This window comes from Oryctolagus cuniculus, chromosome 15 (genome assembly GCF_051225735.1).
Source record: "Oryctolagus cuniculus isolate XC-2025 breed Fujian yellow rabbit chromosome 15, ASM5122573v1, whole genome shotgun sequence".
Taxonomy (NCBI): Eukaryota; Metazoa; Chordata; class Mammalia; order Lagomorpha; family Leporidae; genus Oryctolagus; species Oryctolagus cuniculus.
The window spans coordinates 74822329-74848737 of NC_142881.1; the positions used below are offsets into that span (position 1 = coordinate 74822329).

The 26409-nt window shown below is 43.8% G+C and overlaps 1 long non-coding RNA gene across 1 annotated transcript in view; it reads left to right on the forward strand.

The window, feature by feature from the left end:
* The first annotated feature begins 3091 nt into the window (after window positions 1-3091).
* LOC149122073 (uncharacterized) overlaps window positions 3092-26409 on the forward strand; it is a 40591-nt gene continuing 17273 nt past the window's right edge. The window contains exon 1 of the long non-coding RNA XR_016221724.1: window positions 3092-3211. This is a non-coding gene — a long non-coding RNA (uncharacterized LOC149122073). The remainder of the gene's footprint in view (window positions 3212-26409) is intronic.

Here is a 26409-nt window from a genome sequence, read left to right on the forward strand (position 1 = left end):
AGAGGGGCACAGAGAAGATCATGGTTGACAATGTATGCTTAGGAAGGGCAGGCAGCAAGGAGTTTGGACCCAGGTGACTGTCATGGGAAGCTGCAGAGGAGAGTGCTCTGGAAGGGTGTCCATGGCACTCACCAGCAGGCTGGACCAGCTTTCCTCTGCTGACTCTGCTAAAGCCTATAAAGGGCACTCACTGCACATCTAGCATCTCAGGGCTCTGTACAGGCAGGCATGGCATTAGTGGGACCAGGAGATGGGGTCTCCGTGAAGGAAGGAGAAGAGGCACCAGGGAGAGGTGCGTGCTTTGAGAGACGCAATGGAGTGTAAGCGCTGCAGCAGGGAAGGGAAATCATTCCACTAACAGGAGCTCTGATCTTAAGTGCTGGGCATATGTCCTTCCAGAAACTGGGAACCAAGAGTTCTATGTCTGCCCATTCCTTGTAATCCTAGCCTGCCCTTTTCTTTCCCCTACTCTCTCATATATTCTGGGTCAGATCTTGTGCTGCAGATTGCTGTAGAATGAGGAACCTCTTGTCAAGCTGAGGTTTCTGTAGAAACGAACAGACACCTTGCTTTCCAAGTCTTGCAGGGAGCATTTCTAACAATTTACCAGAAATGGAAGTATGTTTTTTTAGGCAAGGTGTCTGCACACCTCAGAGCAAAAACATAATACACAAAGCATTATGTTAGAGCAGAGCTGTTCTGTTTTATTTTTTGGATTTTTCCTTCTCCGTCATGCCTGGCTCTGCAAATAGACCTTTGAGTACATCCTGGCATCTCCTGCTGAGATAGCTTGCAGTCTGGCTGATCTCTACCCAGTGCTGGAGCTGTCTGAGCTCTACCACATACAGCCCTGAGGATGTCTCAGAAGAGAGTAAGAGAAGGTGGAGAAAAGCACCATTGAGGGCCTTTGTTGCAATAAATGGAGAAAGTGAGGGTTAAGAAGACTCAGATAAGAACAGGGATTGTGCTGTTGAAACTTTTGGTAGTTTGGGATCAAAGCTGCAATGCTTTGTATGCTACAAAAATTTGAGGAACTATGATTCTTAATTTTTTTTAAAAAAGATTGATTTGTTAGAGAAAGAAAGAAGGAAGGACGGGAAGAAGGGAGGAAGATAGATCTGTCTCTTCCATACTCAGGTTTGTTCCCCAAATGGCCTTCAATAGCCAGGTCTGGAGGAAGTCAGGATCCAGAAACTCCATCCTGGTCTCCAACATGGATAGCAAGGGCCTGGGTACTTGTGTCTTTATCTGCCACTTTCCCAGGTACATTAGCAGAGAGCTGGATCAGAAACAGAGCAGCCAGGATTCAAAATAGCACTTGATAGAGGATGCTGATGTCACATCCAGTGGCTTAACCTGTTGTGCCACAACACAAGCCCCAGTGACAATTGACTTTTGATTGAAATATCCAAGTAATGGTCATGAGTGTGGTGTGAAAGTAATGGAATTTTAGAGGAAAAGTCAATATCAAAAGATACTACAGATTTTTTTTATTTTTTAAACTTTTATTTAGTAAATATAATTTTCCAAAGTCCAGTTTATGGATTACAATGGCTTTTTCCTCCCATAACTTCCCTCCCACCCGTGACACTCCATATCCCACTCCCTCTCCCATTCCATTCACATCAAGATTCATTTTCAATTATCTTTATATATAGAAGATCGATTTAGTATATATTAAGTAAAGATTTCATCAGTTTGCACCCACACAGAACATAAAGTGTAAAATACTGTTTGAGTACTAGTTATAGCATTAATTCACATTGGGCAACACATTAAGGACAGAGATCCCACATGAGGAGCAAGTGCACAGTGACTCCTGTTGTTGACTTAACAATTTGACACTCTTGTTTATGGAGTCAGAAATCTCCCTAGGCTCTAGTCATGAGTTTCCAAGGCTATGGAAGCCTCTTGAGTTTGCTGACTTCGATCTTATATAGACAAGATCATAGTGAAAGTGGAAGTTCTCTTCTCCCTTCAGAGAAAGGTACCTCCTTATTTGATGGCCTGTTCTTTCTACTGGGATCTCACTCGCAGAGATCTTTCATTTATTTATGTATTATTTATTTATTTATTTATTTTTTTTTTTTTGCCAGAGTGTCTTGGCTTTCCATGCCTAAAATACTCTCATAGGCTCTTCAGCCAGATCTGAATGCCTTAAGGGCTAATTCTGAGGCCAGAGTGCTGTTTAGGACATCTGCCATTCTATGAGTCTGCTGTGAAGATACTACAGATTTTACAATGACTGTGTCAGAGGGCTTGAAACCAGGACACCCCATGACAATTGAGATGGTTGATAGTATCATGAGCCCAAGTTAATAGGAACAGGGCTGTAGTCAGCAAGTATTGCAGAGTGCCTTGGCCTTTATATGCAACTCCTTTGTGCCTGGGGACACTCTTCACTAGCCCACATTTGTTTAACTGTGTATGGGGCCACTTGGTGACAATCCACAGCCTCTCTTATTGCAGAACCCATTTATGGCTTCCATTTGTGATAGAAGCAGAGCTAGATAGCTGGTGCTGGGATTCTTCTTATTTGCATATTCAGTGTGTGAGGTTAGGGGAGTTTGATGTTAATTTCATTCTCCAGTGTGACTGTGGACATGATGAAAGACATATCTGTCTGAACCCAAGCAGTCTCTTTAGCAGGAATACCCAGCTGCTTCAGAGGTTCATCTGTGGACCTTTTTCTAAAACTGATGGGTGATTTATGTAGGTAATAAAAGGTCTCAAGGCCTCATTGTTGGTCATGATAACTACACACACACACACACACACACACACACACACCCTGAGGACCAGTGTCTCTCAATTAGTGTTAAAGGTTGATTATTTTGGGAGGCCTTGAGCATCCATGTCATCTGGATGAAACCTGCTCATACTATAGGATGGGTTTCATGCAGGGGATGTAAGGAACTAAGCCCAAAACAGATTTTAAAAGATGATACATACCATGTGGAGAATCATCTTAGCTAGCTTAAACATTTGTGAGTTTCACATACAGGCTTGAGAGTTACATTGCCTACAGCTGCGTTTTCAGAAGGTGATAAACTACCCAAGAATGGGGGAATCAGAGTTCTTTGTCTTCCTTAGGTTATCCTCATGACTCCTGGGGCCACAGCTAGTGCAGGAGTTTTGCGGTATTGATGATACAAGAAACACATGCCTTTTAAGAAAGGAGGAAGAACTTCAGTTGCACACCATTTTCCAAGTGAGTACTTGATGTTGTGGATTTTGGGTTCCACAATAGGACTGCATATTCTTTGACAGTTTTCTGACGCGGTCCCATCCTGTTGAATGTGGATGGGTTTGTGACTACTTCACCAAGAGAGTAGGGCACAAGGGATTCTGTGTGACTTCTGAGGCTAGATCAAGGGATCCAAGCAGTTTCTGCCTGGCTTTCTGGAATTCTCACCCCTGGAACCCTGAGCCTCTGTGTGGTAAGTCTGACAACTTATGGTGCTGTAATGGAGAGGTCACATTTAGGTACCCTGAGCCCCCCTTCTACACCTTTGAGATAAATCTAGCCAAGCCATTTGTAACAAGTCCATGCATTCAAGTCTTTCTGGCTGGATACCTAGACCTTGTAGAGTAGGTTTGAACCATCCCTCATCTGCCCAATCCAGATTTCTGACCCACTAAATCTGAGAGAATAATAAAATGATGTTCTGTGACACTGAACCTTGAGGGGGTTGTTGTGTAGCAGTAAATAAGTAGAACAGTAGGTAAGACTAGAATTAACATAGTATCAATAGCTACATATGGTACTATTCTTGTTCTACATATGGCAAAATAGGTCAAGCCAAAGTATTTCTAGTTAGCTGGGGTGGGGATGGAGTAATAGTGCTATCATATATAAGTATACCTTTATTTGAAGACAACCATGTGTCTCTTTGAGGAAGTACTCCCCCAGAGAATTTGCAGGTTTGGGACTGTTCACCCAGGCATAACTGGCTGGTTGGTTTCAGGTGAACCATGTATGTGTCAGCATTCATGACCTCATTGGAGATCATTAAGCTGTCCAGTTCCCACTGGGACCCTGTGGACAGGAGTGGTTTTGGTGTAGTAGGTTGTTAACAAGGAATTATTACCACAATAGTGCTGTAGAACATGCCTGTCCTCCCCCCAGTGGTTTAATGAAAAAGCATTGATTTAGCTCATGAGTCTAGCACAGAGATCTGAAGGAGAAGTCACGAGGACTTTGCTGTTACCCACAGCATCACCACTTGAGCTGTGCAGGGGGTTGTCCTGCTGCCGGGGCATCCCCATGTCAGTGCTTCAGCCACCAAGGGGGAAACTGCTGCTGCTGATGGCGCCTCTGATAGTGAGCTGAGAGTGCTAAAAGATGCTGGAGTAACAGCCACAGCTCTGCTCCAGGTACCAGAACTGGAAGCAGGAAGAGTCCTTTCTTTCTTTTACCTATTTCTAGTGTCCTTCCCGTAACTCAATGTTGGCCCAAAACTAACAGGAAGGAGTGACAAGGGATTCTGGGCAATGTAGTTTTTGAACTGCCTACTCTAGAATCACACAGCACAGGGAGGTGGGTGGGGAGTGGTTCCAGGGCTGAGAAACAGTAGGCAAATAACTGACACACTTGGGAATCTTAATTCTTGAAAACTTCAAGAAAATCTTTCAAAATAATGTTGATAAATCACAATAAATTAGAACTCTTTCTGATAAGAAAAATATAATATGGGGCCAACATTGTGGCACAAATGGATTAAACCACTGTCTACAACACCAGCATCCCATGTAGGAGCACCAGTTTGAGTCCCAGCTGCTCTGCTTTCATGGCCCAAGGCTTGGGCCCATGCCACCCACATGGGAGTTCCTGGCTCCTGACTTTGGCCTGGCCCATCCCTGGCTATTGGGACCATTTGGGGAATGAACCAACCGGTGGATGATGTCCTTCTCTGTATGTCTCTCCCTCTCTGTCACTCCACTTTTCAAATACATAAATCTTTTTTTTTGTTTGTTTGTTTTTTGTTTTTTTTTTTTGTTTTTTTAAACTTTTATTTAATGCATATAATTTTCCAAAGTACGACTTATGGATTACAATGGCTTCCCCCCAATACCGTCCCTCCCACCCACAACCCTCCCCTTTCCCACTCCCTCTCCCCTTCCATTCACATCAAGATTCATTTTCGATTATCTTAATATACAGAAGATCAGCTTAGTATACATTAAGTATGGATTTCAACAGTTTGCTCCCACACAGAAACATAAAGTGAAAAATAATAGATGATTTTTTTTAAATGATGATGAAATCAGAGCAGACCTATTGTCATGTTTAATCCCAGTGAGAGTCAAGTTGGGAATTGATAATTTCTTTTCTTTTTTTTTTTTTTTTACAGAGGATCAGTTTAGTATGCATTAAGTAAGGATTTCAACAGTTTGCACCCCCATAGAAACACAAAGTGAAATATATTGTTTGAGTACTCGTTATAGCATTAAATCTCAATGTACAGCACATTAAGGATAGAGATCCTACATGAGGAGTAAGTGCACAGTGACTCCTGTTGTTGACTTTACCAATTGACACTCCTGTCTATGGCATCAGTAATCTCCCTATGCTCCAGTCATGAGTTTCCAAGGCTATGGAAGCCCTCTGAGTTCTCCGACTCTTATCTTGTTTAGACAAGGTCATAGTCAAAGTGGAGGTTCTCTCCTCCCTTCAGAGAAAGGTACCTCCTTCTTTGATGCCCTGTTCTTTCCACTGGGATCTCACTCGCAGATATCTTTTGCCAGAGTGTCTTGGCTTTCCATGCCTGAAATACTCTCATGAGCTTTTCAGCCAGCTCCGAATGCCTTTAGGGCTGATTCTGAGGCCAGAGTGCTATTTAGGACATCTGCCATTCTATGAGTCTGCTGAGTATCTCACTTCCCATGTTGGATCACTCTCCCTTTTATTTACTCCATCAGTTAGCGTTAGCAGGTACTAGACTTGTCTATGTGCTCCCTTTGACTCCCAGTCCCTTCACCATGACCAACTGTGAACTGAAATTGATCACCTGGAACAGTGAGATGGCATTGGTACATGCCACCTCGATGGGATTGAATTGGAATCCCCTGGTATGCTTCCAACTCCACCACTTGGGGCAAGTCAGCCTGAGCATGTCCCAAATTATACATAAATCTTTAAAAAATGTATAATCTGAACACAAGACAACTTAAGAAAAAGCAAATTTTGACACCTAAAATTGAATACTCAAAAAAAAAATAGCTAGATTTATATACAGGATTAAGTGATGTCTTCAACACTTAGTTTCTCTCCATCTCTATCTTCTCACTCTATTTTCTTTCTTTTTTGCTTTTCCATTCTTTGGCAGGATCTCTTATATGGTAACAAGACTCTCTCAGTAGATTTGGTACAATAACTTCATAGCCATGAAAATAATGAGGAAGGGGGAGAGGTGGGCATTTGGCTTAGTAGTTAAGACTCTGGTTAAGATACCAGTAAAGATGCCTGCATCCCATATCAAAGTACTTGGGTTTGATTCCTGACTCTAACAACCAATGGCAGCTCACTGCAGACCCTGCAGGATGAGGCAGGTGAAGAGATAGCAGATGATGGCTCAAATAGTTGGTTCCCTGCACCTTTGTGAGAGATCTGGGCTGAGTTGCAGGGTTCTGGGTTCTGGCTCCAGTCTGGCTCAGCCCTTTCTCTCTCTCCCTCACTCTGTTTCTCTCTCAAATAAATAAATAAATCAGATTTTACAATTAATAGAGATTCTTCCTCTCCCTTTCAGTTGTTCCACCCACATCCTTGAGCCAGTACTGATTGGTTCTGAAATGCCATGTGCTAGATTGTGCTAATTCAGCCACTTAAACATAGATGGAGTTCAAGGATTGGCAACAGTGTCAACTTGGACTCAGTTCAAGTGCTATTTCCTTTGCTTTACCTCCAAAATATTAGGTAAGTGGTGCACAGCTGAGAGGAGGATGCCAGTGTGTGCCTGGGGCTCCCGTTGCCTTTCTTGTTTGGCTCGAAGGAGGCACAAAGTCTTAGCAACTCATCTGGAGAAAATGTTCACTAGGTCAGGGGTCACAGGCCTTTTACTCACCCAGCCAGCCAATTCACCATCCAGAAAAAACCTCTACCATGATACATGGCATTGATTGCACTACTTAGCAAGAAATGACCCAAGCCTAATATCTGGACCTTGAATTTCTGTGCTTTAGTAGTAATCCAGCAGTAAGTTCCTCCTTTCCTGCAGTAAATAACAGAGCCTAGGGAGTTTCTATCTACATCTTCTTGGGGTCTGTCCATGGGCAGACCTGGTCATGGTTTATCACCTCTGCACCAGTTATGTCTGGGTGCCTTGTATGCCCTAATTGCATGGTTTAGGGTTCCACAGTCATCACTGGACCCATGATGATATCAGCCCAACTCAATATATATTCAGAAGCAAGGAGGGAGGGGCAATCCCACAGAAGAAAGCACTGGGTGCTGTGATCTGAAGAGACTGGGTAATAGGGAAGCAAAAGCAAGGTCTCTCTACTAATGGTTTCCTCTAACTCTGGGTACAGGAGACTGAGTCTAGGTCTACTGTTCCCAACAACTTGGATTCTGGGAAAAGATACCACTGTAGTATTTTCTTTCTAAGTCTGGCTGTTATTTTGCATCACAAGGCATGGTCTGTCCTTTCCCAGTTACCATCTCTTCACTGATGCATGGTGTCAACACCCCTGAAGGCTATGCCTGCATCTCTGGCTATTGTTCCTCCATGCTTGGCAGCTGCACACTCTTCTCCAGCATCTGCTGCCATAGCAGTGGTATTCTGAGTGTGTGGAGACTTTCCCAGGTTGGTTTCTGCTCTAGCAGGGTTCTGAGTTCTTTCCAGCTTCTGTATTTTCCAAGATGCCATCATTCTGCTTCTCTGCAGTTGGGGAGTTCTGTCTAGCCAAGAAGTATTTTTTGTTAAGTCATCCCTTCCAAATGTTTTCTCTACAACCACTATAATGAACTGACAGATGGGTGTCTCATCTTCAGGAGATATAATGAAGATTTATTTTCTAAATGGCTAGGACAAGCCAAGGTTATCATACAAAAAACCAACACACTGCGAATTGTACTTGGTTCAACTAAAGAATGTCAATTTCATTGTATATGACTTTCCCTCTGAATCTTGTTCATCCAACACCTATATCATTATGTAGACAAACATTAATTTTGAGAAGGCAAGAATTTTTATTAATTCCACCTTATGATATTTAGAATAACATTTTAAAAATGTTAATTCAGATAGCATAGTCTTTCTGGTCATTTGATTATCCTGTGTCCATCAGAAATAAATGATTTGGGTTCTTCATTTGGGCAACCTGAAAAAAAAAGTCCATGTGTACAAGTCCATTAGGTCTCATTCACACCTGGCTACAAACAATGGAGTTCTGGGATTAGATCTACTACTCTAGCTTTATTTAGATAAGCACATAAATCTTCCACAAAAAAATTCCACTTTTTGGATTCCTAAATGACCTGCTTGGTATTTTTTAAAATATTTTAATTTATTTATTTGAGAGATAGAGTTATAGACAGAGGGGGAGATGGAGAGAAAAGTATTCTATCTACTGGTTCACTCCCCAAATGGCCACAATCACCAGAGCTAAGCTGATCTGAAACCAGGAGCCAGGAGCTTTTTCCAGGTCTCCCATGTGGATGCAGGGGCCCAAGCACTTGGGCCATCTTCCACTGTTTTCCCAGGGCATAGGCAGAGAGCTGTTTCAGAAGAGGAGCAGCCAGGACATGAATAGGTATCCATTTGTGTTGCTGGTACCACAGGCAGAGACAGCCTTCTTTGCCGCAGTGCTGGCCCTGACAACCTGTTAACTCTTGCTAGTAACTAATCCTGGAGCCTGCTACTTGGCTTTTGTAAAAGACTCCATTCTCTTGCCCTTGTAGCTTCTTCCTTTGCTCCTTACTAAAGGGCCATTGCATAGGAGTCTGCTTAGAGGTTGAACACAGCTGTATTCTTGTGGGTTGTTTTTCTTTCTTTTTTTTTTTTAACATAACAGGCAAATACAACAAAATTAGTACCACAAAATATTTGGCCTCTCTGCAGGAAGTCTACACAGAAGTTGAAATGCTATTGCTCTGACTGTTGAAATCTTTACTTAATGTATGCTAAACTGATCTTCTGTATATAAAGAGAATCAAAAATGAATCTTGATGTGAATGGAAGGGGAGAGGGAGTGGGAAAGGGGAGGGTTGCGGGTGGGAGGTACGTTATGGGGGGGAGCCATTGTAATCCATAAGCTGTACTTTGGAAATTTATATTCATTAAATAAAAGTTAAAAAAAAAGAAAAAAAAAAAGAAATGCTATTGCTCTGTACCCAACAATTCACACTGAATGCTGTGGTGGGAAAGTTGGCTCTACACCCAGAGTGAACAGTGCAAGCAAACCATAAAAATTAAAATGTACTACCACCAACTGACATTATGGAAATATGACACTGGCTGGCCAAAAACCACAGTGTATCAATTAGCAGGATCTTAGTGGTTGGCAGGAGAAACTCTTGATTCTGGAAACAGAATGCTACATATTTTATGCAGTTCTATAACATTTCCCTTGTATTCAGACAAGATATACAACACCTGCAATGTGTGTTGGGAAATCTCTGATGACTGTTCAAGTTGCAGCAACTGTGTCCAGAGACTGTATCAGTTATATCTGGTGAACACAAGGACTGTTCTGAATGGACCACATAGTGGATCAGTCTGCTTTTCTTCCCACAGTTCTCTGTAGACATTTCAAGGCCTTGACTTCCACCCCCACCCCCTGTCCATGTTGTGGAAGAAAAACTATCAAGAACCTTGATTGCCTGATTGTTTGAAATGGGGCCTCACAGGACGGGTGAACTTTGGAGTGGGCATGGTGACGAGTATGTGTGACAGTTTTCAAAGTTCCTGGTTGAGTCTGTCAGTCCCCTCAGAGTTGAGAGGTCCTGGGAAGGAGTTTATACCAACCTTGAAGCTAGCGGGAGCCCGGCCATGGGTTATTGCATGTGATGTGTGTTTGGAAAAACCTGGCCAGAACCGAAAGTTGACTTTGGGAAAGTGCCTTTTCCTTTCTGAATTTAGGTTTCCTTGTTTGGAAAATATAATTATTGCTAGAATGAGGAATAATAAATGAAACACAGAACCCTACTTGACATACAGTGATTGCCACTCTAACTACAGTTATTCACTTACAGTAGTGGCAAAACAAATGGGACACAGGTCTGCTTAGGAAGGTAAGATTGCATTTTGTCTCTAAAATTCAGAATGAAGATCTGCAATGCCTTTAAGAAGAATTCATGTAAAAACATTTTTTTTTAATCTAAGGCACCATCACTTTCACTCTGGATTGATCTGGGATTAGTCAGATCTTACTCTGTGTGGCCTTTAGAATATTCCTGGATCTGCCCAGGCCTCAGTTGCTCTGCAGTACAGTGGATGTAAGAATCCTGATTTTCTGGCAGTGCTTTAAAGATTAAATATTATAATATACATAAAGCATCTCCATAGTACTTGTACCTCTGTAGAATATATGTTACAATGTAATAATTAATACATATTAGCTTCCTTTTCTTCTTTCAGTTCCAGAAATGACCTTTCTTGGTATTTCCCCTAATTCCATGGAGACCCTCTGCTGGTTCCAGGTACCAGCTGGACCACTGTCCTGGCATATACCTGCCTTGTACTCTTACTTGAATGCCCCAGAGAAGAAAAATACGACTGAAGGTGAAGAGTCGCATCACTGGCTGACCCTCACTTTCTTGCCTTTGGCTTTGATAAGAGTCCCTGAATTCCATTTCCTTTTCTTAAATCAGTGAGAATCTTCTGCATCCTGAAGGTCAACATGGAGAAGCTGGAAGAAGAGCAATGTAGAATTCAGCATTAGCTTCCTGTATCAGTTGTTGGCTTTCTACACTTGCAAGTCACCTCAGTGTGCCCTCTTGTATTACTTTTCCATTGTTGATGTAGTCACAGAGTTGGCTGCTCAAACAACACAAATGCAATGTATAGTTCTGTGGGTCAGGAGCATGGCCCAGGTCTTGCTGGGCTAACACAAAGGAGTCCACAGGGCTGCATTCTGGGTGCTCGAGGAAATGATTCATTCCTTGTTCACTTGGTTGTCAGTAGAATCTAGTTCTCTCTCTTTTTTAATTTTACTTTTTACAATTTGTGACCGGTGTGTAATATTTGTACACCTTTATGGGGCGGAGTAAATATTTCAGTTCAAACATACAATGTAAACTGGTCAGATCTTCTTTCAGCGTCCCTACCTCCTCTTCCTTCCCCTCCATTTGTAGCTTACCAGCTCTCTCCTCTAGCTCTTCATGCAGTCTAAGGTGCATGACTGTGACCTGCAGGGACCCCGCTGTGCTATGAGCACCTGCACCTGTTGCTCCTATTGGAATGTGTTTTGTACCTGTTATCCAGTCTCCCTCCATCCTCTAACCTCCACCCTTCCCAGTCTCTAGTAATCAGCTATTTCTTCCACAAAAGAGAGAGAACATGTGGCATTTGTCTTTCTGGCTTGTTTCACTTAACCCAGTTCCTTCCATTTCATGTGAATGTCAGGGTTTCATACTGTTTTATGGCTGAGTGATATCCCATGGGTTTATATACCACATTTTCATTATTCAGTTGGCCACCCATAGACACCTAGGTTGATTCCGTGTCTTGCTATTGTGAATAGTGCTGCAGTAAGCATGTGAGGCCATATATCTCTTCTGTGCTGACTTCATTTCTTTCAGCAATGTATGCCGAGAGTTGGGGCAGCTGACACCTGTGGCAGGTCTATTGTTAGTTTTCTGAGGGACCTCCAAATCTTGTCCATGACGCCTGTCTAATCTGCATTCCCACCAACAATGCAGAGGGTTCTCTTTTCTGCATATCTCACCAGCATTTATTATTTTTTCATCTTTTTAAAAATCATAGCCACTCTGAGTGGTACAAGATGATACCATTCTTTGGTATTGCAGAACCCAAGTCCCCGTTCTTTCTGGCTCTAAGCTGTGGGCAGCCCCCAGCTTCTAGAGTGCATCTCCTGCTTGTTCAAAGTCAACACATCCTTCTGTGGTCTTCAGACAAAGTAGGGGCTCCTTAGGATTAGATTTGGCCCACCTATCTCATCCAGAACCATCTTCCCCTCTCAAGGTTCATACCTTAAGCACATAAGCAAATTCCCTTTGCCGTGTAAGGCAGCACATTCCTTGGCTCCAAGGTTCAGGAATGGAAATGTCATTGTGGTGTGAGTCTGCTGACCTCATCTCTAGACTGACAGGGACAAGTAAAGGAGCAAAAAGTGCAGTCTCAGAGATGTGGTGATTTCACTGTATGTGACTTGAATGTTTCTAGGAAAAGCACAGCAAGTAAAGACTGTAGTATATTACAATGGAGATATTCAAAAAAGCAGAAGAAATATAACCCAGACTTTCCTTTTTGCTTTTTATTTATATATTTTATTTAAGTTACACAAGTTTCATATATTTCCTTTATACCATTTTAGGGACATAGTGACACTTCCCCCCCATCCTCCTTCCCACCCATGCTCCAACCCTTTCTACTCCTCCCTCTTGGACTCCCACTCTTAATTTTTACAGTGATCTTTTTTATTCAGCAAATTTAATGATTGTGTAGTTAACCCTACCCTAAGTGAAAGAGTTCAACAAATAGCATGAAGACAAAACAAAACACTGTTCCTTAACAAATGAGACAAGGGCTATAAGCAAACATCACCTTTCAAAATGTCTATTTCACTCCAATATATTATATTTTAGGTACTGTCTTAGTTACCTCAGATCAGGGAGAATTATGATATCTGTCATTTTAGGACTGGCTTATTTCACTAAGTATAATGGCTTCCAATTGGGACCATCTTGTTGCAAAAGACAGGATTTCACTTTTTTTTTCTTTTTTCTTTTTTTTTTTAAACAGCTGAGTAGTACTCCATACTGTATATGTGCCATATTTTTTTTATCCAGTCATCAGTTGATAGACATCTGGGTTGATTCCAAATCTTAGATACTGTGATTTGTGCTGCAATGAACATGAGGGTACAGATAACTCTTTCATATGCTGCTTTCTTTTAGAGAAACCAGACTTTCTAGTACCTAGTTAGAGGTCCTGCTGGCCACCATTTGTGTTGTTCTTTAAGGAATTTTTGACAGGTTGGTAAATTACACCCTACACAGCACTAATTGATTTTGTTGTATCTTCAACTGACTGAGATTGCCTGAGTTTCTTTCCTTCCACATTTTTTTCCCCTAGGTGCTCTGGATTTAGTTGCTTTCCCAAGAAAATTGATGCAGAGCAGAGAGAATCACTTTGTTTTTCCCCCAGTCCAAGGCTTACCTGAATTAATCAGTACACAGAAAGATGAGATGGGTTATGTTAACCTAGTGTACTAACATAGTGCACTAATGTGGGCAACACAGTGGGATAATACTGTGGGAGCATACTACGTAACTGTAGCTTGAGTAGTTCTTAGGATCCAAGCTCCAAAAACCTACACTTAAGGCATGTTCTAGGATAACAACAGCCTAGGAAAAGCTGAGGTGGCACAGGCTTGGAGACCCAGCGGCAGGTCAGGAGAGAGTGACACTAGGACAGCTTTTCTCAATACTAGCTACACCTTAGGACCTCCTAAGGGGCTTTATGAACATTCAGATACCAGGCTCCCAACCTTGGAGATTCTGATTTAATTGCTGTGGGTTTTTTCTTTTGCTGCTTAAACTCCCCCAGGTGATTTGAATATTCAGGATTGGAAACCCCTGCATGAGATTGACTTCCATGATGCTAGCAACAATTGTCAAAATCCCTTTGACCAGGCATCAAAAACAGAGCATTTTCCAAACAGAAGGGCAGAAATCTGGTGGCGAAGTTGGCTGAGGGTGGGGTTTAAGGAGCAGTGATCTCTAGGCTTAGCCCCTCTGTGTTCTTGACATCCTTCCTCTCATGTGTCCAATCAGATGGTTCCTGGGTTTCATGACTTGACTAAAATGTCAAAACTGGTTTCTGTTTCCTAGGAGCATGGGTCCCGGAATGCCTCTCATTCAGTTCTAGAAGAAAGGTCTCCCACCTGCCTCTCACTGTCACACCTTTATAGGAGAAAGTGCAAAGGGCTAGGCTCACTCTAACTCTGTGATGAAGGTGGGCCCCTGCGCTCCTGACTTCTTCCCCTCCCAGGGTCCTGTCTGGCTTCCGCAGTTCAAGAGTCAGCCAACTCATCTCTCCAGGTCCTGAGACTGCTTCCTCCCCACTGCCAGCCTCATGGTCCCTCCACTGGTGCCATTTGTCCTTGTCCTGGATGTGAGAGCTGATATCTTGCACCCAGATCTGGAGGGACTGGGTTTCTATATCCCATTACTAATGTGCCCATCACTGACATTGCACCATATCCTGTGGGGAGGGGGCTAGGCTGCTGGAACAGAGTTACAAAAACTTCATGAGGATCTGAATAGCAAGGTTCCTTTTTATAATAGCCTTTCAATTATAACTCTCTGTTTTCTTCTTTCCAGTTATTTTAACCTTTCTTCTTCACTGCCTGTAGAACTTGGCACAAGATCTAATAAGGTTAAGATCAGAGAAGACTGTGTGTGACCCTGTCTCCAACATTACTGCTTTCAGCCACCATGCCTGGACTGAGTGGTGATTTTTCTCTCATACTTTCTGTCTTCTGTAGTTCATACAGTAGGAAATACGTGATTAAAAAAAAAAACAGAAGCATTGAGGGGCAGAGAGACAGAACAAGAGGAAGAGTGCTCTCATGTGCTAGTTTATTCATCAGATGCTTACAATGGCCAGTGCTGGGCTGAGGCTGACGCCGGAGCCTGGAGCTGGATCCAGGCTGGGGATACCTTTTGAGGTGGCAGCAGTGTCATTCTCTTCAGGGTACCTGGTAACCTATATCCCACAGCTTTAACAGGTCACAGACAAATTGCACAAATTCCACTATACAAGGAGTGGGAAACAGTCTGCTGGAGGTGTGTTGCATGCTGGGAGGCCTAAACATCACGAGTGAGTAATGTTGTGTTCCCCAGAACAGTGTAAGAGAAGGCAGTGACTCCTGGAAATTATAGAATTTCCGTGTAATCCCTTAGCTCCTGAGTCTCTGCCACATGACATCTCCTAGTGCAAGCCTTTTAGAACAGAGGGTGTAGTGGCCGGCCAGGTGCATTGCATTTGGGTGGTGAGTGAATCCCCAAATCCCCTTCTAAGATCTGGGGCTGGAATAAGGTTGAAGAACAGCTGTTAATATTTTCATGTTGGGATTTCTTTTTCTACTAATTCCTTTTTCCAACCTCAGCATCTCATACAATAAAGTAGTCAAAACTACAGTGTCAGTCACCATAGTAGGATATCACTTTGATAACAGTGTCCACCAATAAGTATCCACCAATAAGTATCCTTGGAACCCTATCCCTTATTTACAACATAAACATGGGCCACATTTCCCAGAATGCAGCATCGGTTTCATCTACCCATGATATCACATCAATATTTTTTTAGAATTTGCATATTTTTTTGCCCTATGTGAAAGTTACTGGTCTGCATGAAGGAAGATGGCATCAGTGTTCAGCCTATTTCACAGAGCACCAGTTTATGTGGGAAGACTTGGATCATTCCCCAGTTTTCTGACTGTATTTAGGTCCTTGAATCAAGTGACAAATGGTGGAAGGCACTCTTCTCTCCTGCATTGTTGAAGGTGGTCTCTCTTTCTTAACATTATGGTGGAGTTTCCCTCCAATGAGACCCTTTATAGGATTTTCTCAAGTCAGCTTTATCTACATCAAAATTAGGATCCATTATTGGAGTCCAGCACTGGTCCCTGTGACTTCATGTCCCACTCTGTTTCCATGTTTTTTAGCTGTGTTTTAGGGAGAGGTTGAAAGATTCTGCCTCCAGGAGCTGCTGTCAGCCATTACTAAGCCAGCTGTCTCCAAGGCTGCTTTTCATCCTCCTCACTTCAAACCACCTGGCTCAAATGTTATACTCTCACACTCATCTCTCTGCTTCCATATTCTGCAGGGTGAAACTGTCATAATTTTTGTGGTTTATGTGAGCTGTGATTATTGATGATGGAAGTGCTTTTCTGCTTACAAAGGTAGTAAAGGTAAAGTGGGCTGTTTTTTCACCAATAAGATAATCTAGTTCATTCTCCACCATCCTGGGCTGATGTGAGGACTCTGACACCCCTGAAAATGACAGACATTTTAATCTGCCACTCAGATGTCCCAGGAACCCCTGGAGAACTGGGGTCTTGAAGGGCAGGAATTATTCAAGTTTCTCCTTCAATGCTCAGATACCTTGGAACCCTCCACCTGGATAGAGGTGTTTTTTGTTGAGCAGTGTGGTCTCCATGGTAGAACGCGTGTTTAAACCCTCAATCTTTAGACATTTGCACAGAAGGAAATCTGGGTTGAGTAGGAATTGAGAGTTTCTATCTCCATTGAAAGAGAGAAAGGAGTAGAGTGATTCCAAGTGAGCTGATGTGATGGAGAGTTGGGGGTAGGGCAATGGTTGTGTAGCAAACAGAGGTCAGCAGGAAGCAGACAGGAGGACAAGGCAGGATATGAGGATGGAATGGCTACTGTGTGACTGGGAATAGGATTCTGATTTGGAAGGGCTGTCAGGGCAGGGAGGTGGAAGGCCAAGAGAAGATGAGAAAGGGACTGTGCAGACAGGAGGATGCTTCTCTGCCTGCCTTGGGCACAGGTCCCTGGGTGAAAGATCCTGAGAACCAGGGAGGCTGCCAGAGGAGGGAGTCCTTTGCCATTAGGGGCTGGCCAGGCAGAGGTGACAGCTCTCTGGTCAGGATATCCTTAGGCTACTGAGTCTGTTGGGCCTCCAAGGGCTCTTTGTCACATGCTGTCCATGTTGTACAGTAAACTCCAGGACCTGCAGGGTCAATCCAGTGCACTGGGGAGTTTGTCCTAGGGAACCGTCACACCATTCTTGCAGAACCTGGGCCAGGGTGGAGCCCTGGATAACTCACATTCTGGTGCTGAACTCCCCTCCCATTCCAACCAGGAAAGATAAGATCTACCCTGTCCCCAGAGGACACCTCTTTCTGCAGCTTGAAAATAACCCAGTTGAAGGCTCCTGCCTGGGGCCTGAGGTGAGTTCTCCATTTTCTTAGGCCCCACATTGGCTGCCCACACAGGTGACTTCATCTTGCAGAGCCGAGGAGCCTGGTTCCCTTGTGCAGGGAGGCTTGGATGACACAAATGCCAGATGGTATCCCCATGGAGGCCATCCTTCCATTGTGCGTTTATGCACACCTCTCCCCCACCCCATCCCATCCCACCAATCTGTAATATTTAAAACACAGCAGGCCATGGAAGAATGTGCACAGGATCCAGTTCTGCCTTTGCTTCCTAAAACAAAATAAATCTGCAGAAAGAGAATCATATTTCACCAAAGTCTCTCACTAAATTAATCATAGGCAACTATAATTCATCATATGTCCAATTAGCAATTAATTATGTACAAGAGAGACAAATGTTTTATTGAGACCAAGCAACAACGTGTATCATCTGTCATGTGGCGTTTTCTCCTCACACTGCAGGGAAGGGATTTATGGGCTGCAGATTGCATGAGCTGGTTTTGCTCTGGAAAATATGAACTCACCTGGACTCACATCAGAATGACAACCTGCCGTCAGAAAGACTCTGGGTCTGGCACAAGGAGATTTTAGCTCTTGAGCATGATTCTTTCTTTTATTAATATTATTAATTAATTTATTTAAAAGCATTACAGATAGGGAGAGGCAGAGGCAGAGAAATCGTCCATCCAATGATTCACTCTCCAAATGGCTACGCTGGCCAGGACCAGGCCAAGCCAAAGCCATGAGCTTTATCCAGGTCTCTCACATGGGTGCAGGGGCCCAAGCACGTGGACCACCCTTCACTGCTTTCCAGATGTATTGGTATGGAACTGGATTGGAAGTGGAGCAGCCTGCACTTGAACCAGCACCCATATGGGATGCCGGCATCACAGGTGGCAGCTTTACCTGCTGTGCCACATGCATGCCCCAAGCATGCTCCTTTCATACCCCAGAAAGAAGGCCCTGCACGTGGGATGTACATAGTCCCTGTGGAGACCTCAGGGCAGAGTCCCTTCCCTCAACACAACACTGGGGTGGGTTCTGGCGTGGGGAGGAGTTGGTGAGCAGGAAGCAGAGGCAAGGGGCACCCTTGCTTCTCTGCTGATGCAATCTGCACATTGAGAGGCGCCCCCAAGAAGGTGAGAAAATCTCTTGTTCCAAGTCAGACCTTTGCAGCTTTGTTTTCACCTGAGTGGAGTTCGGAGACAGCTGGGGAGGTGTCTCCAGCTCAGCACAGCAGGATGCCAGGGACTTCTGGGCACTGAGAATTTCACTTCTTAGGGAATCTCAGTTGCCTTCCTGGAGTCCATTCCCTTTCTGAGAGAGCCCCTCATTTCCCAGCCTTGCAGGAATCACCCTACACCAGCTTCAGCTGTGGGCTCCGAACACCTGGAGCCAATCAGTACTCCCTACCTTTAGGGCCCTGTACTGTGTTCATGGACTATGTAGGGAGCTCAGGAACCTCAGGGAAAGCTGGGGCATGGATTCTCTTTGCTGTGCTTGAGTAGAGAACATCACTATTGTTAAATCCACTATTGCAGCCATTGCTGGTACTATTATTAGTGTGATTACAAAAAAAAATACAGTGACACTTGTAGAACTATGTTATATATATAAATAAATATATATGTATACATGTTTATATATATGCATATATATATTTCCTCACTTAGTAAAACAACCCTGTGGGATAGAGATCATTACTGTTCTCATTTTAAAGAAAAAATTCGAACCAGAGAAGTTAAGTACTTGCCCAAGGTCACAGAGGTAAAATGCTGTGGTTTGGATTTAAAACAAGGTACACATGTTCTGCTTTGCAAAACTTGTAACTGCTGAAGACCTAAGTGGAAGTCTGAAGGTAGTGGGAGGCCACGATGTGGCACTGAGACATGCACGGATGGAGAGGAAGCAAAGGTGCTGTCTTGTGTGGCCGGTATCAAGTTCTTCCTGTAGCCAGAAATACCTAATTCTGCTCTTGTAAGTTACATGAATCAGTGGATTTTTCTGTATGACCTCAACCCTTGTGAGACAGGTTTCTTTGCCTTCCAACTGAACAAAACCACATGCAGAAGCTGGTTCCAGGGAGCAGAGGTTGACAGTGCTGGACACTGATGTGGCATTGACTGAGCTGATGTGTGGAGAGGGGTAATGAGAGGAAAGCCTCCACTGCAGGCAGCAGGATTAACACTACTGGTTTTGCTGCAGTGCGTTAACTGCTCAATCGCCCCCTGTTGGTTTTCAATATTCAGACCACTTATCTTTCAAGCTGTAGCATTAGGGGTCTTGGAGAAAATTAGGATGTTGAAGTTGGCCACTTGTTACAGCCTCCAGGAAGGCCTGCTCCAGTTATCTAATGATATGTACCAAACCGCTCCGAAATGCAGCGGCTTAAAACACATTTATTATGAGCGTTCACGGTATGTAGGGTGCCTGGGCTCACTCAGTGGTCAGCGCCTGGAGCCCGTCATGTTGCGTTCACTGATGGACTAAAGAAAACTCAGCTGGGTTAGACGTGCAGACTGGTGCTCTCACAGGGCAGGAAGTTGATGGTGGTGGTCTTCTGGGAGCTCAGTTAAACTGTTGACCTGAGTGCCTTCACATGGTATCTGCAATCATGGAAGCTGATTTTTTGGGTTAAGATTTATTTATTTGAAAGGCAGAGTGACACAGAGAGGGAGAGGTAGAGAGATCATTCATTCACTGGTTCACTCCCCAAATGTCTACAACAGGCTGGAGCTAGTCCAAGATAAAGCCAGGAGCCCAGAACTCCATCTGTGTCTCCCATATGGGTGGGAGAGGCCTAAGTACTTGAGCTATATACCACTGCTTTTCCAGGTACAACATGAGAGAGCTGGATTGGAAGTGGAACAACTGGGACTCAAAACAGCAGTTTGACATGAAATTCTGGTGTTGCAGACTTAACTCACTGAGCCAAAACCCTGGGCCCTAAGCTCTGTTTTGAGAGGCCGTGTCCTGGGCCAGCACTGTGGTGTAGCAGGTAAAAGCCACTGCCTGCAATGGCAGCATCCCATATGGGCACTGGTTTGAGTCCCAGCTGCTCCACTTCTGATCTGCTATGGCCTGGGAAAGCAGTGGAAGATAGCCAAGTCCCTGGGCCCCTGCACCTGCATGGAGACCCTGTCTCCTGGCTTTGGATCACCACAGCTCGGCCATTGTGACCAATTAGGGAGCGAATCAGCAGATGGAAGACATCTCTCTCTCTCTCTCTCTCTTTCTCTCTCTCTCTCCCCCTCCTTCTCTCATCTGTGCAACTTTGACTTTCAAATAAATCAATCTTAAAAAAAAAAGAGTGTTGTCCCAAGCATTCAAAAGGCCTGGATTTTAAGCTGAAAGCCTTCTTATCATGTTGGAAGCATTCTGTCACTTATGAGAGAATCAGATGAACCCATTAGTTTTCAGAGGAAAGGGTCACAGAAGGGCAGGCATGTTGGGAGGTACAGCTTTCTGGGAGACCAATTTGGAGACAAGCTCCAGAAGGCCTTGCAAGAAAACAGGGTGCTTACTTTGTATCTGTCTGGAAGAGAAGCAGGGAGAAAGGCTCTTTCAGTAGGAAGCCTGCAATGCAATCAGCCTTGCAAGGCTAAAAGAGCAGATCCCCAAGCTACACAGTTAGGCTAGGCTAGCATGTGGCAAAGAGGGTAACACCGGGGTGCAAGGGGATCCTGATTGCCTGTTCCATCCCACAAGGTCCCACTGCAGCTCTTCTCAGATTGAGTCTGCATTCTCTGGCTCCAGGAAGAAGCCTACAACTATGCTTCTAGGCAAGGGGAATATTCGCAGTGCCTGCCCTCCCTAGGCTTGTGCTCCACACTCTGCTGCCATGGCGTGGAGTAGAACCTGAACATTGTGGCAGAGAGTGATGGACAGAGCCCCAGCATCTAACACCAGAAGGCCATGTCCCCAGGCCCCTGGTGTTGAGAGATAGGGTTTGTCGGGGTCCCTGGCTGAGGGGCTGCTTCATGAACTGGTTGGAAGCACATAGAGCTGAAATCCACCGAGTCTTTCAAAGAGCTTTCCCCACAACCAAGCTCCCGTTCAGCTAAATCAGTCAGTGAGGGCTCAGTTCTAGATGAACATGGAAATATTTCTTGTTTAACTTGTATTTCCTTTACTCCTAGTGAGGCCAAGTATCTTAACATGTCTGTGAATTGCTTAGATTTTCTGCCAAAATTTTTACCTGCAATTTGTGTTTCTATTGGGTTGTCTTCCTGTTAAAAACATATGAAATTTTGACAGAATGTAGATACTAATCCTTTCTCATATATCTGTGCTATAAATAGTTTCCCAATCCTTTATCTATTGACTTCATTAATGATATCATTTCCATTATAATATTTAATAGTTGAATCTGTCTTTTTTTTAAAAAAAGATTTATTTATTTATTTGAAAGGCAACATTAAGAGATCTATTCATAGATTCACTCTCCAAGTGGCCAAAATAGCAGGGCCCGGGCTAGGCTGAAGTCAGGAGCCTGGAACACCATCTAGGTCTCCCACATGGGTGCGAGGGCCTAAGCACTTGTGCCATCATCCACTGCTTTCCAGGAGCATTAGCAGGGAGCTGCACTGGAAGTGGAACAGCCGGGACTGGTGCTCATATGGGCTCTGGCATCACAGCTGGCAGCTTAAGCTGCCATGCCACAATGCCAGCCCCAGTCCTTTTTTCTTTTTAATACATACAACTTTTAGGTTCTTCACTTTGTTGAAATGTATACTGTGTACACTCTGGAAGTTCCAAAAGGGCTGTTTCATCAACTGAGTTGCCTCAGAGCCCAGGTCCAAGGAGCTGCTCAGAAAACACTCGTGGGGAAAGGAAAATGTTGAGTGGGCAGCTGGCCTGAGCCCACCCTTGGCATAGCTGGGAAGCAGTTTTTGTTGGCAGCTGGAAGCAAGGTTCACAAGGTAGATATGGCTCAGGAAGGTCATAGGCCTCCTCGTGTGACATCACAGAAGTGCACTTTCCCTTGACAGAGTACATACAGAGGGTGAGATTTTGGGCTAAGTGAGGAAGGCCCTCGCTGAGGAGCCCCAGTAGATGACTTCACTCTGTTTCCTTCCTGGGTGTCCACCGATGTTCCTCCTAGCCTCTCCTTCCACATCATTCTGCCCCCTTAGCTCCTGCTGTTCTGCTGTCTCCTTCCTTGAGTCATCTCCTTGTGGGCTCCAGATTTGGGAAGGATCTGAGGAGAAGTCTTGGGGCTTTCTCAGATAAGAGGTCAACTCCTGTTTTTGTCTCGCAAAGGCCACCACTCCATCTTCTGCAATCAGCATTGCTCCTCTGTTGGCAGGCTTGGGATCTGTGAGGTGGGGACAACATTCACATCTTCTTTTGAAGAAGACACTGCCATGAGGAGTCAGAACTTCCCCCAGGCAGCACAGTTGTGATTCCACCTCCCCCATGCACACACACACACAAACACCCAGATGTGTAAGCAGGCACACACACACACACACACCCAGACACGTACACACACACACACAGGCACGTATGCAGTCACATAGATACACAGAGACATTACACAGGTACGTACACACACCCAGACATGTACACAGGCACACACACATACACACCCAGACATGTACACAGGCACACACACACAGACACGTATGCAGGCACATGTGCACAACTGCAGCAGGATTTTGATCTCAGGTTCCTGGCAGTTAGATTGTGTACTGAGCAATGAGCTGAACAGGAAACAAATTATATGAATATGACAATAATTATTCTTCACTAAAGTGGATAGAGTTAGTCACTACCTAGTAAGAAATAATTAAGGGGCTCATATATGGGCCTTTTTTCCTTAGTAGAGCTCCTAAAACCCTAACAGAGGGACCCAGGTAAAATCTTTCATTCTGATGTTTGGTCTTTGATCTCAGTTGCTGAAACAGAATTCCAGAGTAATAGGATTGGCTGTTCCTATATCCTTTGGATTGTCTTGGGTCATAGGAGTAACAGAGCTGACAAGGTGATTTTAAAGTTCCATTCCCTGACTCCAGGGAGGGGAGAGTTGCTGCATTCAGGTTGAGTTGACTACCAGTGGCCAATTATGTAATCAGTTGTGCTCAGTCAATGGAGCCTCCATAAAAACCAGAAACAATGGGGTTCAGAAAACTTTCAGATGGCCGAACAAGAGGAGGTCCCTGGAGGGTGGTGACCCAGAGGCAGCAGGAAGCTCCACGCCTCTTGCCATTTGCCTCGTTCTCTGCAGCTCTTCTGGCTGGGGTCCTCTGGGTCTCTGTAACATGTATTACAGGAAATGGATCAACATGAGTTAAGGACTTCCCTGAATGCTCAGAGCTGCATTCAACTTCCGGAGCCTCCTGTTCACAGCCAGTTGGTTAGAAGTTCTGGAGGCCCAAAGTTGCAGTCAGCATCTAATGGGGATAAGCAGGGATCTGACTACCTCCAAGTAGGTAATGTCAGAATTGAGCAGCATTATAGGACTCCCAGCTGGGGAATTGCATGATGTGTAGGAAAGGGAGGGGAAACCCGTATGAATTCTGGTGACCAGAGGTAAAGTATTCTGACTACTCTGTGATGTGTGAGTTTTCTTTTTTTTTTTTTTTTTGACAGGCAGTGTGGACAGTGAGAGAGAGAGAGAGACAGAGAGAAAGGTCTTCCTTTGCCGTTGGTTCACCCTCTGATGGTCACCGTGGCCAGCGTGCTGAGGCCGGCATGCTGCGCTGATCCGATGGCAGGAACCAGGTACTTATCCTGGTCTCCCATGGGGTGCAGGGCCCAAGGACTTGGGCCATCCTCCACTGCACTCCCTGGCCACAGCAGAGAGCTGGCCTGGAAGAGGGGCAACCGGGACAAAATCCAGCGCCCCGACTGGGACTAGAACCCGCTGTGCTGGTGCCGCAAGGCGGAGGATTAGCCTAGTGAGCCGCGGCACAGGTGCTTTGTTTTCTCTATTTACATCCTTGCTATGTAAGGAAATTGATAGCCATACAATCAATTGTTTGCTTTACCATTCATTAAGCTCCCACTTGGACTTAGGTCTGTGCTAGGTGCCGAATACTATATATGTATTATCTTCAGGCAAAGACAAGGCACAAGATCTACTGCAAAATGCAAAATCCCTCGGGGTAGAATATTATTAGTGTGCAAATGGAAACATTAAGAATTGTGGGAACAGAATAAGGAGAGATTAATAATAACTAAGGAAAAACACTACTACAAATAATAGTAGTACCATTACTAGGAGTCAATATGAGAGCACTTTAACATGTTTGTGGAAAAATGGAACCGGATGGTATTTATTTTCATGCCAAAAAAGGTTAACATCTCTGATAACTTCTTCATAAAGCACATTTTCCATGAACTTTCGGAAGATGATATGCCTGATTTCTGACATGTTTCTGCAGCATAATGAACATATCTCCCTATGCCATTTTCCCTGAGCTTATGAAGTCCCCTCACTTTTTTGAGTGCTTACCATCTGCCAAACACTTCAAATGCATTCTCTTAGTTAACTTTCATGACCAGTGTGGGTGCTCTCAGTACTTTTGTGTTTTCATTTTCATGAAGCTAGAACAAAAACAAAAATCACAGAGATGCAAAGGGAGTAGCTCAGTTCAAAGGGGAAGAAAATGGCCAAGCCAGCATGGAGTTTGATCCCAAGTGTGCCTGACACAAGAGCCTGGTCTCTGGAGCTGTTTTCTCAGGAAGGTAACATTTGAACTGCACGTGGAAGGGTGGAGAGGGTTTTGAAATATGGGTTTAACAGCATGGGAAATGGAAAAAACAAAAGCCAATACCCTGAAGATGGTGAATGCAGAAAGTATTCTATAGCTGTCCTAACGGAAATGGTAATCACCTCCAAACCACATGAAATAAACATGCCGTGCTGGCCTAGGAAGTGATAAATCAATGGAATGAAAGGGATTCTAGACACTCCTGGATATATGGGGGTATCAGTTTGGAAAAGAATAGCCTTTAAAGTCAGTGGCTAAATGATTGATTCTAAAATAAATGACTTTAGACCATTTTGAAAAGCCAAAATAAAGTTATACCTCAACCTCACTGATTATTTAATTCTGTATATGAAAAAAAGAGATGAAATGACAACCTATAAAAAACTATGAAAATGTTTTTTAACAGATTGATGGTAGGCAAGGCATTATTAATCTAACTACAGAACTCAAAAGCCATAAGGAAAAATCTGTACATTTAAATCTATATAATTTGAACTACCTGAACAGCAAAAATTACTGAAAAAGTTATTTTAAAGAAAATATTTGCCATCAAAATACTAGAAATATGAGTCACATCCCTAATATACAACATGCTGTTAATCTATAAATCAGCACAAAATAGACATCAGTATAATAAAAGGCAAAAGATGAACAGATATTCAAGTAAAAAAAGTACAAATAGATAATGCACATTTAAAGGAAAAAGGACAACTTTATCCGTGATGTAGAGTGTGGGTTCAATTAATGACAGGATTCCATGGATTCCATGGATTTCTTATCACATGGGTAATATAAAACACAAAATTGACCTGGCTGGGCTGGACCAGTGATGGTGGGTGTATGAGGGAGGGACACTGGGGAAGAGATGCATTGCACTGCATTTGGTGGTCTTCCCAGCACCTGCTCTGTCTGGGATGCTGCTCTCCTTTACACCAAGCCCTGTGGCACTCATTTTTCACTGGGTCTTGCTCACCCTAGAAGCCAGGGACATCCGAAGGGAAGGATCAGGTCTTTTTAGTTTTATTTTTTAATGGATATTTGGAGATACAGATAGATTCACAAGCAATTCTAAAAGTAGTAGAGACAGCCCCTGTGCCTTTTACTCAGCTTGCTCCATTTGGCATCATCTTGTGATAGAAAACACCCCAGTGAGGATCATGGACAGTGATGTGGCTGAGACACAGAACATATCCACTCCCTCAATGTCCACTCCTACTCCCACTCCTGCTCCCTCTGTAGGCCCCAGCCACCATTTGTCCGCCCTCCATTTCTGTGACTATGTTGCCTCAAGAAGATGACACAAGTAGGATCACCCAGTATGGAACTTTTGGGATTGGCCTTTTTTCACTCTGTGTAATGCCCTGGAGATTCATCTAGATTCTTATATGGATCAGCAGTGCTTTTTTATTGTTGTTGCTGGGTAGCAACAAATTGCCTTTTGAGCAAATAGGTTGTTTTCAAATTTTGGACTATTATGAATAAGACTGCTCTAAGTTTTTATGTAAAGTTAAATTTTCATTTAATTAGCATAAAAGCTCAAACGTGGGATCACTGAGTTGTCTAGCAGTCACAGGTTTATTTGTTTTTAGAATCT